Genomic DNA, 12,127 nt, shown 5'->3' on the forward strand with positions numbered 1-12,127 from the left:
CATTTTATTTATTTTCATTCACTTCTTTTTATAGCTTCTTATTTATTTCTTTTTGATATTTTTTTAGTCTTTTTTATTTTTAAGCACGTATACTTATGTGCAACATTTTTTTAGTTTTTTTTCTTAGTTTCTTTTAATGTCTTTTGTCGTTTTAATTCGTTTTTAGTTATTTTATGTTATCCTTAGTTTATTTTTAGTGCTTTTTATCATTCCTAGTTTATTAGGTGTTTTTATTCTTTTCCTTCATAGTTAATTTACTTTATTGTCTTTTTTTATTACTATTTCTCTAGTTTATTTAGTTTTGTTCATTGCTTTTTTTTTTTAGTTTATTTTTATAATTTATTTACTGTTTTTTACTTCCTAGTTTATTTAGGTTATCATCATCTCATGCATTTTTATTTCTTTTATTTTGCTTTATTTAGCATATTTATTAATTCAAATGCATTTGTAATTTTATTGTTGCTTTGTCATTTTATTTTCTTTATTTATTATGCCTTAGAATGTACTTAGGGACAAATGTAAATATAAATGAGAATATTGCATTCCATACATATTTATTTATTCTGCTTTTATGCTTTAGAATATATTTTAGGGACAAATGTAAATATAAATGAGAATCTTGCATGCATATTTATTTATTCCTCTTTATGCATAAAAGGAAAAAAAATAAAAAAAATAGTAGTTTTGTTTTAATCCAAGGAAAAGGGGATTTTTATTTTGATCCGACGTCATTATGAAAAATCCCTCGCGCTTTAGTTTATTTTATCACACTTTATTTTTAAGCCTTAATTAGAAAAACATAAAATCATTCAAATATTCAAAAATCTCATCAAAAATACTTTTTCTTAACAAACCTTGGGTTTCAAACAAATTGATTCCTCATCTTTTTTAAATCAAACTTCAGTCAATTTTAATCATATTTAGACTTTAATTTTCTTTAATTAAAATCAATCAATCACACTTCATTTTTATGGCACTTCGGCTTTTCACCTTTAAAAACATTTTCAAACTTTAAAATCAATCATCCGACTCTTTACCCCAAACTACGTGATTTTAATCACGCTCGGGTACGTAGGAAAAAGACTTTGTCTTTCCAAATCAACAAAAATACAAAAACATTTTCTTTCTTTCTTTATTTACACTTAACTTTTTTTACAAGTAACCAATCAATTTTAGCAGAAAAATAAATAAAAGCAAGAGGTTCCTATAGAGTACTATAGACGTTTAGGGTGCTAATACCTTCCCTTTACGTGACTAACCCACGAACATTTAATCTGTAAAAAATTAGGGTTTATTCGATCTTTTCCCCTTTTCGTTGGAAAAAATAAAAGCTCGGTGGTGAATCAAAATTTGCGAGTCAACGTTAATCAATAGCTTGATATCCGAAAATCACCGCCACAAAAGTTTAGAGAAACTTTAGGACCATTGGAAATGTTGATTTTTTGGTTGAACTTTCTTCAAAGTCTTGATGTTTCAAAATAAAAGGAAAGAATTTATTTATTGTTACTCCTAATCTAAAATAAATAAATAAATATTCCCCTAAAAAAATAAAAATTTATTCTTAACCATCAAGCCAGCTCATTTATTATATGTGGAATGGAATTTTTATTATTTTTTTAACCAAGGATTGAATATTTTTCAGAATAAGGATTGAATATTTTTATTTACCTTCACTCAACCCGTGATCCTTACTTTCCAATTTAATACAATTATTTTTGTCTTGTATTAAGCCTTTTGTCGCTATTATCGCGATATCTCTATATATTTTTGCATCCAAGAATGAACTAATGCAATTCAAAGCTAATCTTAATTCGTAACAAACAATTCTTGCTAGTTCTTTCTCTCGATCAAACAATGGCTTCTGTGAAGCTTGCTTCGACTGTCGTGTTTCTCGCCACAATCTGTGTGTATTTTATCTCTTTTTTTATATCTTAGAAACTCATGAGAAATTAATGTGAATCAACTCCAAAATATTGGCCTAGTATTTCAATTACAAAATTATTAAGTACCGATCAACTGTCATACCATATGTTGCATTGATGTATGTGGTTGTATTTGTTCGAACTTCAACTGACTTTCAAGTTTCATTTGCAGTAATGTTCCCCATGACGAAGATAGAAGCATGTGAGAACTTTTGGTGTACAATATATCCCATGCGTTATATTATGCAGCTACATACTACTTTTAATAAACGATATCTTTCTTTCCAACTAACCAGTTGGCTTTTAGATATCATTCATGAATTTCAATAACTGTAGCATGGGCATGGGTGTATCACTGAAATATATGCCATCGCTTTAATATAAATAAATTAATGTTATGATTCTCATTTCTCTTTTTACGATTCAATTTTATACGTTGTGAAACAATGATTGAAGGGAATATTTGCTTTACATACAAACAGAGAGGTCACGGATTGAGAAAACATAAAGAATTGTATATACAATATTTTGAAACGAGTACGTAGATTACAAATACACACCCAAGTGATTGGGCTCAAATGATTAATGTGCTCTCCCTAAGTCGAATTATTTGGAGAACCAAAGTTCGATTTTTGGTGGGAAAAATTCTTGATCAGACTTTATTTATATTCCGACCGAACGTCGGTTTAGTAGGATGCATTCCGCTAAGAAAACAAGGGTGCAGATATTGTAACTTACTACCATATCTTAAATAACTCCGTTGGATTATGGTTTTAAAATTTACTTTGATATGTTGCGAAACAATGATATGAAGTGGAAATTTGGGTTACATACAAAGAGTCACTAACCCGGAAAGTTACATTATTGAAACATAGTTATTTTTTTGACACTTATCAGTTAGAGACGAGAATTTAAGTCTCTTTATCAGTTATGACATTAAATAATTTATAATCCGTGACTTTTGCTATCATCGTTAGTTAGGGTACAAAAGGTTCCCGCCAGTTGGAACGTGCATTATTCGTGAGGATGACCCCACGATAATAAGAGGAGTCTAGTATCCCCGTCAGTTGGGTTCCCGCCAGTTGGAATTATTACCGGTTAGCAGTGGAATAAATTCCGGGGTTACTCCACTTGGGTTTATTTTTTAAAATCAACTCAGATAATATTGTTTGTTCAACGCTAACATTTCTAACATAATATGACAGACATTATGACTATAATTATGAGTATGATTTCAGCATTAGTATCAGGATTATATCATTATTTCAGACAACGATCCTAGTTATCCCCCGATCGCTCAGTTATGCATGACAAAACTGTATAAACCCAAAATGGGTTGAGTTTAGAGACAGATGGCGATCCTAGGTTCCCTGAGATTGCCTACAGCCTAGGATAGGTGGAACTCACTGAGACATTCCGTCTCACCCCAATCCATTTTATTTTATTTCAGATAAACATGTGGTTCGCAAGCAGGGCAGGTCGTGATAAAGTAATAGAAGAAGCTGGACAATTATGATGTTTACTTGTCATTGCATGTATATTGTACACCTTAGTGGTACTATTTCAAATGTATAGACAAGTAGTTTTATAATATGTCCATAAGAAATTTTTTATTATTGTAATTTTAATGTATCCAATGCCAAGTTTAACGAGTGTAACAGCCCGATTTTCGCTAGTTTTATTTTATTATTTAATTATGTGTGTTATATGTGCTCTTATGTGATTATTTGCCTCTGTGTGTATTTTTGGTTAGGAATTATAGAATTCGGTGTAGAAGGGTATTTTAGTCATTTTGTGTTTAGGGGCATTTTGGTCATTTTGAGAGTAGGGGTCATTTTGTAATTTTGATTGAGGATTATTTTTAGTGCTTAGTGAGAGTTATTATTTTACTAAGTGTTAGGAAGTGGTAGTAATTATTTTATTTACCGGTAAGTGACTGTTAGTGTTATAATTTACCGTTAAGTGAGTAGTGACATTTTGGGTGTTAGAATAGAAATGGGTTAGGCCCATTAAGGTTTGTGAGATAAGCCCAATTGAGTAGAGAGTATATAAACTCTAGTTGTTGGTGAAACTAAGTTTTACAAACATTTATCATTTCATTTCATTTGAGAAGAGAAGAGATAGAGGCTAGAAAGAAGAAAGGGTTTGAAGAGATTGAAGAGGAAGGCTAGAGCTAGAAGAGGGGATTCATCATTTAGGAGCTAAATTGAAGCTTGGGTTAGAGATTCTTGGTGTTAGAGGTAAGAGGGTTAGGTTTCAACCATAATTCCTAATTTTTTTCTCTTTACCCATTTTTGTTAAATTGATGAATTGAACTTAATTGTTAAAAAATTCGTGCATAATTGTTGTTGTTATGTTTGAGAACATGATTTATATGATAATTGCATGATAGTATGTGAATTAACATGTTCAAATGCATAGTTGTTGGTGCTTTGTGTTCTTGAGTAAGTTTGATGAAAAATGGAGTTGTGGTGATGAATTGTGCATGAATTTGTGTTCATTAGTTGTTGTTAATGATTTGTAACATGTTGTTGTTGAATTGGTGCTTTGGGTATCAAGATTGGTGAATTGATGATGAGATTTGATATTGTTATTGAAAGTTGAGAGTGTAATGATAATTTGATGAATCTTGTTATGTTGATGATGTAATTACAAAACTTGTATGTGTTTAAGTGTATTGAACCTATTTTGACCTATAAACACTTTCTGGAACTTGTTTTGGTGAATTGGGGGATTGAAAATTGGATTTTGGGGTAAAAATGGGTTAGAACCCGTAACAGAGTTCTGGAATTCTGATGAAGGACGCTTTAGCGTGCTTAGGACGCTAAAGCGACCCATCAGCGCCCAGAATGCGTCCCAAAAGCGTGTTGTTCCAGGACTTTCTGGAACTAATAGGACACTAAAGCGTGCAGAGGACGTGAAAGCGTCCTAGCCCCAGTTCAGCAATTTTTGATTTTTGTTTTCGTACACTTGGGGACCAATCCGATACTTCTAAAATGTTTCTTTGGACATAATTAACCTTTGTTTATACCTTTAATCCTATTGGGACATGATTTGATTTGGTTTGGACTTGAATTTGTGAAAATCGTCTAACTTTTGTAAAAACGGTCCAAACATCGATTTTTCCAAAAACTCGTTTTCTCCGGAAATTGAAGAGGGATTAAAGTTGTATAATGTTTATATGATTTCTAAAAATGGTTGTGATTGGTTCCATCAAGTTTGAACTTGTTTTGCTTTGAAAATGGAAGATTTTGTGAAAAGTAAAAAAGTGAGACGAACTTTGAGTTTTTCGTGAATTCGTCATATTTGGCCGATGAAATGCTTATGTAACCACTACTGCACATATACGTGACTTGCGAGGATACATGGCATAGGAAATTGAGCTTGTTTACTCGGTTTTGACTTAAATGTTCAATTAATTTAATGTTGTGATTTTGAGAGACGAACTTGATTAAAGATGACTTTTGTGAACCAATTGATTGTGAATCCTTTATGGAGAGTTGTTATATGTTATGTGAAGATAAGTGGTGATGTATTTATGTTGTTGTGTGATTTTTGGATATTGTTGGTGATTGTATATATGTCAAATTGGTGGTGAGTTGTTAATGATTGCATATATACATGTATTGGTGATGGTGTGGTGATTATTGTTTGTGTGAACATATGCATTTGTAGTTGAGTCATATGTTCATGCATTCATGACTGATGGTGGCGGATTTTATATCCAATTGAGGTGATTACGATGTTTTTGTCTCATCGAAGATGACGACCTTGAGATGTTTGGTACCACATGCATCTAGATGAGTCTAGAGACATTGCATAAACTGTTGGTGAATTGAATTGCATTGAGATGTTTTTGGTGATTGAATTGCTAACTGTAATTGTGAGTGGAATTGTTAATTGTTAATTGTTGATTGACAAGGTGAAGTTGTGATACATGTATGATGCACTTGTTGATATGAACTTGTATGGTGGAAATGATGATATGAATGTGTTGTGAATACTTGAGAGTATATGTATAATTTAATATTCATCATATTTGAATGTATCTTTCAACTTCAATTTTCACTTAAAACCTTTTTGAATTATGATGATGTAATGCTAACCCTCAGTGGTTTACCATCTACCTTTCTGTATGGACGGGTAGATGGAGTGTAGGATGCTTAGTTGTTTGCTTGATGATGCCGAGGAGTGGAGTTCCTCTTTATATGCAAGTGTCTAGATTAGGGCTCTGATCTAGGGTAGTTCTTGCATGTTGTTTTATTTGATTATGTATCTTGTTGTTGAGATGGTACTTGTTATTTGAGATTGGAGAATACTTTTGTATCAAGTTGAGATTTGGAGATGTTTATGGATTATATGTATGTTCCGCTGCTATGCTATGTTATGTAACATGATCTTTATGCATGTATGTTTTGTGGTTTATTTGAAGACATAACATCTTTTTCTAGAATATGTCTGATGTATTCGCGCGTTTTACCGCTTAATAGAAGTAGGGTGTTACAAGTTGGTATCAGAGCCGTGGTCAGTCTGGTCCAGACTAGTAGACTAGTGTTTGTTGATATTCCCTGTTAGTATGCGAATGGTAATGAGTTACCTTCGGTACTTGTTCTTGTGTTGTTCTGCTGTTGTTCTTATCTGTTGGTTGATTTTGTGTAGATGTGAGATGGCTGGTGGTAGAGATGATGGAGCAATTGCTCAAGCTTTGACTTCGATGGCTCAGGTGTTGGCTCAGGTTAATGAGCAGGCGGCAGTTGGTCATTGTGATCCTGGAGAGGCGGAGAAGCGGAGGTTGGATCATTTCTTGCGAAACAGTCCGCCGACATTCAAGGGTAGATATGACCCGGATGGAGCTCAGAAGTGGGTGCAAGACATGGAGAGGATCTTTCGTGCTATGGTGACGAGTGAGGACCAGATGGTCAGGTTGGCTACTCATATGCTTGCTGAGGAGGCTGAGTATTGGTGGACCAATGCTAAGGGAAGACTTGAGGCCGGTGGAGCTGTGACTTGGGCTAGGTTCAAGACTGAGTTTTTGAGGAAGTACTTTCCTGAGGATTTGAGGACTAAGAAGGAAGTGGAATTCTTGAACTTGAAGTAAGAGAACCGTTCAGTGGCTGAGTATGCAACAAAGTTTGAGGAGCTTTCGAGGTTTTGTTCGTACATCAATGCGGAGGATGCTATGGTTTCTAAGTGTGTGAAGTTCGAGAGCGATTTGAGGCCCGATATCTACCAGTACATGTGTATTCAGGAGATCCGAGACTTTGATACTTTGGTGCATAAGTGTCGTATGTTTGATGATGCTGGAAGGGCTAAGGTTAATCACTACCACTACTAGAAAAAAGACATTTAACATCAGAGATTCCACATCAGTGGGCCAATTACTTGATGGCAAAAGCAACACGGTGGCATTTTTGTAATTAAAGTGAATTCTCCAAAGGGTTTTCCCATCAGTTAAGAAATACCTGAAGGGGAAAATAATTATCAATGAATTTTGACATCAGCAGATATAATACCTGATGGGAAATCTATCACACTTTTAACTTAAAACTTTCCCTTTTCTCTTTCTTCAAATCACGTTTCTTCTCTTTCTTCAGATAGCGTACGCTTTCTTCTCTTTCCCTCTTAACCAAAACCCTAAATTCTCCACCACCAAATTCCTTTAATCAGCCACCACCACAAATATCCTTAAACTGAGTTTATTTTCAATTTCGTTTAACAAGGTTAGAATGATCGATTGAGTTCCCTTCCCTCTTGTTGGACCAAAACCCTAGATCTAGAAGGCTTAATCTAATTTGGTCTCAAATCTCTGGTCTTCTCTCAATCTCATTATAATAAGGGGTACATACAAGAATATTGAAATGTTATCGGAAGTTTATTTTTGTTCTTTTCCTTGTGGGTTGTTTTGAAGATGTCGATAGTTAATAGTTTGGATCTATGGCCGCAAGATGTTTTATTCTCTGCAATGGTGAAGGTGCAAGAATCGATTGATACGTACGTTTCTCAATTCCCCTTTTCCACTCACGGTTTCTCTTGAAACCCTTTTAATTTTATTTCATTTTTAGTTTTTTAATGTTTATTTTTTTGTTGTTTCCGATTATAACAAAAAATCTGATGAGAAGAAAAATGAAGACAAAAAAGAGGTTCTGTTTTTCTATTTTTGTTATATATTTTTCTAATTTGTTTGCCTGCAATAATATATACATTTACGCCAAAAAAATATAGTTAGTTCTTTTTTTTTTTTAACATTTAACAAGCTTATAAAAAAACGGTATGATTTAATAATATATATTCTGTTTAAATTTACTTACAGAGGAGCCAAGTACACCATGCAGGAAATGATGTTTCCTGCAAATCAAAAGAAGAACATGTTAATTTGTTAGTTTTTTTAAATAAATAAATTGTTATAAATAAAACTATAGGATATATTAATATATATTATAGGTTGCAAGGTTGAGGTAGTTCAATCTAAGAAAGACAAGGAAGGTGGTGGAGAGAAGGAAGAAACTGAAGGAGGAGGTGGGGGAGGTAAGAAAAAGAATAAGGAGGGTGGAGATAGTAATAACAATGAAGGAGGAGAAGTTAAGATAATGGAGTATATGGTTCAACAACCCTTTGGTTTTGGTTATGGAAATGTAAATGTTGAAGGGTATAATGCACAAGTCTACCAAGAGATGTTAAATATTCATATGCAATCACAACCACCACAAATGTTTACTGATGAGAATCCTAATGCTTGCATTGTCATGTGATGTGTGTGAGTGAGTTGCACAAGTCTACCAAGAGTTGTCACTATGTCGGTGAATTTTGTGTCTAATGATCTTTGGGATTGAACTGATGTTTTAGGTATGTTTGCAGCTTTTTTTATTGTTCAGTGAAACAAATTTGATGTTGTTGCCCTGTCTTAAGCTTTTTTCTATGAAGTTCTCATTTTCCCCTGTTTTCTACGGGACAAAAGAGAAACTAGTTATTAATTTGAATTTATATAGTTTAAAATTGGTTAATAATTAGTTTAGTGTATATGTCTTAGGTAGTTGTTGAACTAATGTGGTTCTTTCTTTTAGAAATAGACTTGAGATTTCTCTAATCTTTGCTTCCTGTCAAATGACTTATGAATGAATGTCTTTCAATTTTATTCTAAATTAATTTTGTATGGTAGTTCACAATATTGGTAGGCAAGACTAAATACTCCACCATGTGATACACGCTTTAGGATAGGTTAGAGGTATGATTCTGGACAATTTATTATTATTATTATTATTATTATTATTATTATTATTATTATTGTTATTGTTATTGTTATTGTTATTGTTATTGTTATTGTTATTGTTATTGTTATTGTTATTGTTATTGTTACAAGTGCCTTTATGGTAGTCATTTTCATAACGTTTGGTTTTCTTAGATTAAATTTTAATGGCCACCCTTATATATATATTTTTTTGCTATGTTAGTACTATCATGTTTGCCTGGTGCTGTACTGCTATAAGGTTTAATTTATCCTGGCTATTAACTCCCTTGAGTTCGTTCTAGCTGTAGACTTAATATTATAGTTATTGTAAGCTATACCTTTGGACTTTGGTAGTATGATTTTGGTGTCGTTGATTGTGTAAAATTGAATAGCAATTGATCAAAAAGTAGCAAGTCAAATGCCTGTGCAGCTTGAGGACCCACTTTGAATTTTATCTTTTGTTTGTTCCTTGCTTGGTGGAGGCCCATGTAGCAGCTTTGCTATATTCCCAACACCACACATGTTCTTTTTTTTTTATTTTTTATTTGTAGAGTGTGTATTAGTTAGACTTTTCCACGTTGCAGTTATTCCTTGTATGTCTCTGTGGCTTGGGCAAGTAGTGTGTTATCCACTCTTATGCTTCATTTATTGTATGGTTTAAAAGAAAATACTTCCTATAGTCCCATAATATGGTTTTTCATTCTTTTCAGTCCCACGTTCTTTCAATTCTAGATCTTCTTCAGTTAGCAATTGTCTCATCAGAAGCATTTTTTATCCTTGATGGTATTGTGAATTTGGAGACATTACAATGCTTCTCATGTAGTTTGCTCATGGCTACTTGGATATATTAAAAGTTTTTGAGCAATTTGGGGCTGGCCTACTATCACTCACTTCTACACATTTGATGTGGCAGATATGCAGAAAATGATCATGGAAAATGTAGAAATGGCAATTTGGAGGAACCATCACTAAAGGTATGGAACCGTCATGATTGCTATATTTTAAAATTTTAATGTAATAGCAATATTATCAAGTATCAACTGTTTCATCATCTTCTGTTATATGCTATGAAGCAGAACTCCAACATGCATACCTGACACGACATTGATACTGACACATCGACACTGTAAAAAACTTTGGACACCGACACCGCTACACACATTAATTTAATTTATAATAATTAAATAATATTAATACTATTATTTATAAAGGATCTAAATTCAGAATCACTTTGTTAATAACTAGACTCTTTACTTTGTGATTGAATCACTTTGATTTTTTTTTTTAGTTGAAATTATGTTGATCATGTGTAATAATGCTTGTGATTTTGCTTCATTATTTTTGTGGCTTGAGAGTTGTGTGCAGTGATTTGAAGTGTATTGGTTTTAGTGTTGTGTTTGAAGCGGAAGTTCAATTCTAAGATTGGAACTGGCTTTTGAAATTATTGATTTTATTTGAAGTTCAATATATATTTGTGTTTGCGATATCTGAGATTATGAACTAGGAAATAAGAGCAATGGTAGTATAATTGTGATTTGGTGAGATATAGAAAACCATGAGTGAGTAGAGTATTTTTTGTTTTGTGGCTTGTAAAAATTATTTTCGGGATTGTTTCTTTGTTGTTGAATTCAAATCTTGACTTAAGATTGTTGTCTTTGAATTGGAGGCTCAGTTTTAATCTGAATTGGCTTTTGCGGTCATTGATTTTATTGTAAATCCAGTATATGTGCAATATCTTGTAATCGTAATTTGGAGAGATATGGTCTTTGTTTTTGACTGCAGATCTTGACTTGAGAGTTTGATTAGTTGTCTTCCTGTTTTATTTCAGACGATAGTTTGGGATGTCAGTGACGGCACTTAAGGATCTCAATACTACTCTTGCAACTGAGAGGAAGAGTGAGGACTCTGATAAGGTGTGTTTGACGAAGCCTCGTGTTAACAGTGTTAATTAAGAGATTAAAGAATGTCAAAAGAGGAAAAATAGTTCCTCTTTGGTTTCCCAGCATGTTAATGGAAATCAGTTTGTGTCTTCTTATTCTTATGTAGAGATTGGAAGTGTAGAAATAGAATACTTGAATTTCAAAATTATGATATTTGCTGACATTTGTGATATGAACTCATTAGGAGTATTTTTTATTCAACAAAAACTCTTTAGCAGTTTGCATTTGTGAGTGTATGTATATAAGACAATTTTCTTGTTTTTAATTGAATTTATTAAGTTTTTTTGTTATATGAATTTGTCGCATCAGGAAAATGAAGTTAATGAATAAAAATTTATAATTTTTTAAATAAAATGGATTTCACATCGGGTTCAATTAAAGATGATGTGGAATATGTAGATTTCACTTCGGGGATGTCAAATATGCAGTTGTGAAATACATCTTCAGATTTGGAAAAAAAGCGGTTTCGCTTCAGTTGAATCAGAAACTGATGTGGAAAACTACTTTTCACATCGGTTCCTTACCCGATGTTAAATGTCACGTACATACAACATCACCTTTAGTTACATCGGTTGGGACCCGATGTGAAATGTCGATTTCCACTGATGTGAAATGTCATTTCTGTAGTAGTGTACAAGGCTCATAATGAGAAGAAAGGAAAGAGTCATGGATTTGGGAAGCCGTACAACAAGGACAAAGGCAAGAAGAGAGAATCTGGTGGAGGCTCTAAGGTGAATGTTGCTGAGGTGAGGTGCTACAAGTGTGGCACGTTGGGTCATTTTGCTAATGATTGCAAGAGTGGTGAGAAATGCTACAAGTGTGGAGAAACAGATCACAAGGCTCTTGAGTGCAAGAAGGAGATCACTTGCTACAATTGTGGTGAGAAGGGGCATATCAGTACTAAGTGTACCAAGCCGAAGAAGGCGGCGGGGAAGGTGTTTGCATTGAATGCGGAAGAGGTGGAGCATCCGGATAATCTCATCTGAGGTATGTGTTTTATCAATAGTACTCCTTTGATTGCAATTATTGATACTGGTGCT

At 33.2% G+C, this 12,127-nt stretch overlaps 2 long non-coding RNA genes across 4 annotated transcripts; both read left to right on the plus strand.

The window, feature by feature from the left end:
• Positions 1–1,780: 1,780 nt before the first annotated feature.
• On the plus strand, positions 1,781–2,326 carry LOC146898872 (uncharacterized). Its single transcript, XR_015021734.1, has 2 exons — positions 1,781–1,903; positions 2,095–2,326. It is a non-coding gene; the product is annotated as an uncharacterized LOC146898872 (long non-coding RNA).
• A 6,048-nt stretch (positions 2,327–8,374) lies between these two features.
• On the plus strand, positions 8,375–11,335 carry LOC146898873 (uncharacterized). 3 transcript variants are annotated; one of them, XR_015022202.1, is made up of 4 exons: positions 8,375–8,765; positions 9,079–9,144; positions 9,858–10,121; positions 10,976–11,335. It is a non-coding gene; the product is annotated as an uncharacterized LOC146898873 (long non-coding RNA). The 3 variants fall into 3 exon arrangements; XR_015022201.1 differs by having other exon boundaries at positions 10,061–10,121; XR_015022200.1 differs by lacking the exon at positions 9,079–9,144.
• The last annotated feature ends 792 nt before the right edge of the window (positions 11,336–12,127 follow it).

The sequence above is a fragment of the Medicago sativa genome, chromosome 8 (assembly GCF_051527215.1).
Source record: "Medicago sativa cultivar Bolivia chromosome 8, Bolivia_mono, whole genome shotgun sequence".
In the NCBI taxonomy this organism is placed as follows: domain Eukaryota; kingdom Viridiplantae; phylum Streptophyta; class Magnoliopsida; order Fabales; family Fabaceae; genus Medicago; species Medicago sativa.